Source organism: Myotis myotis, unplaced genomic scaffold, assembly GCF_014108235.1.
Source record: "Myotis myotis isolate mMyoMyo1 unplaced genomic scaffold, mMyoMyo1.p scaffold_m19_p_7, whole genome shotgun sequence".
NCBI classification, from domain to species: domain Eukaryota; kingdom Metazoa; phylum Chordata; class Mammalia; order Chiroptera; family Vespertilionidae; genus Myotis; species Myotis myotis.
The window spans coordinates 13,676,574-13,677,452 of NW_023416379.1; the positions used below are offsets into that span (position 1 = coordinate 13,676,574).

Below are 879 nucleotides of genomic sequence, written 5' to 3' on the forward strand. Positions count from 1 at the left end.
TTCTCAGCACCATTTACTGAAGAGACTATCTTGATTCCATTGTATGCTCTTGCCTCCTTTGTCAAATATTAATTAAGCAAAATGGCTTGGGTCGATTTCTGAGTTCTCTGCTCTGTTCCATTGGTCTATATGTCTGTTCTTGTGCCAGTACCAAGCAGTTTTGAGGACAGTGGCTTTATAATATAGCTTGATATCTGGTATTGAGATCCTTCCTACTTTGTTCTTCTTTCTCAGGATTGTTGCAGCTATTTGGGTATTTTTTTTATTCCATATGAATTTTTGGAGAGTTTGTATAGAATGCTTCATGAATTTGTGTGTCATCTTTGCACAGGGGCCATGCTAATCTTCTTCATTCCAATATTAATATATGTGCAGCCGAAGCAAGCACAGTAAAATGCATTTTAGATTCAAGTTGATGCACATATTAATAGTTTGTTGAGTTTTGTTGTGGTCATGATTCTTTACTGCTAAGTTGTATTCCTTTAGAGATTTACCACATTTTGTTTACCCTTTAATCCGTGTAGAGCTTGGCTGGTGTGGCTCAGTAGTTGAGCATTGACCTATGAGCCAGGAGGTCAGGGTTCGATTCCTGACTAGGGCACATGCCCAGGTTGTGGGCTCTATCCCCAGTGTGGGGCGTGAAGGAGGCAGCAGATCAATGATCCTCTGTCTTCATTAATGTTTCTATCTCTCTCTCCCTCTCCTTTTCTCTCTGAAATTTAAAAAAATACATTTTAAAAAGACATATAGACATGTTCCAAATTTACTGTAATTAGGGGTAGAGGTACTATAGACATTTATGTACAGTTTTTTAGTGCTCATAAGTTTGTATTCCTTTAATGTAAATAGGAGTGATATGACTGAGTCATACAGTAAAAA

At 37.7% G+C, this 879-nt stretch overlaps 1 non-coding gene across 1 annotated transcript; it reads right to left on the reverse strand.

Annotated features, from left to right (window-relative positions):
• Positions 1 to 286: 286 nt before the first annotated feature.
• Positions 287 to 388, reverse strand: LOC118660842. The gene has a single exon (XR_004969047.1). It is a non-coding gene; the product is annotated as a U6 spliceosomal RNA (small nuclear RNA).
• Between the last annotated feature and the right edge of the window lie 491 nt (positions 389 to 879).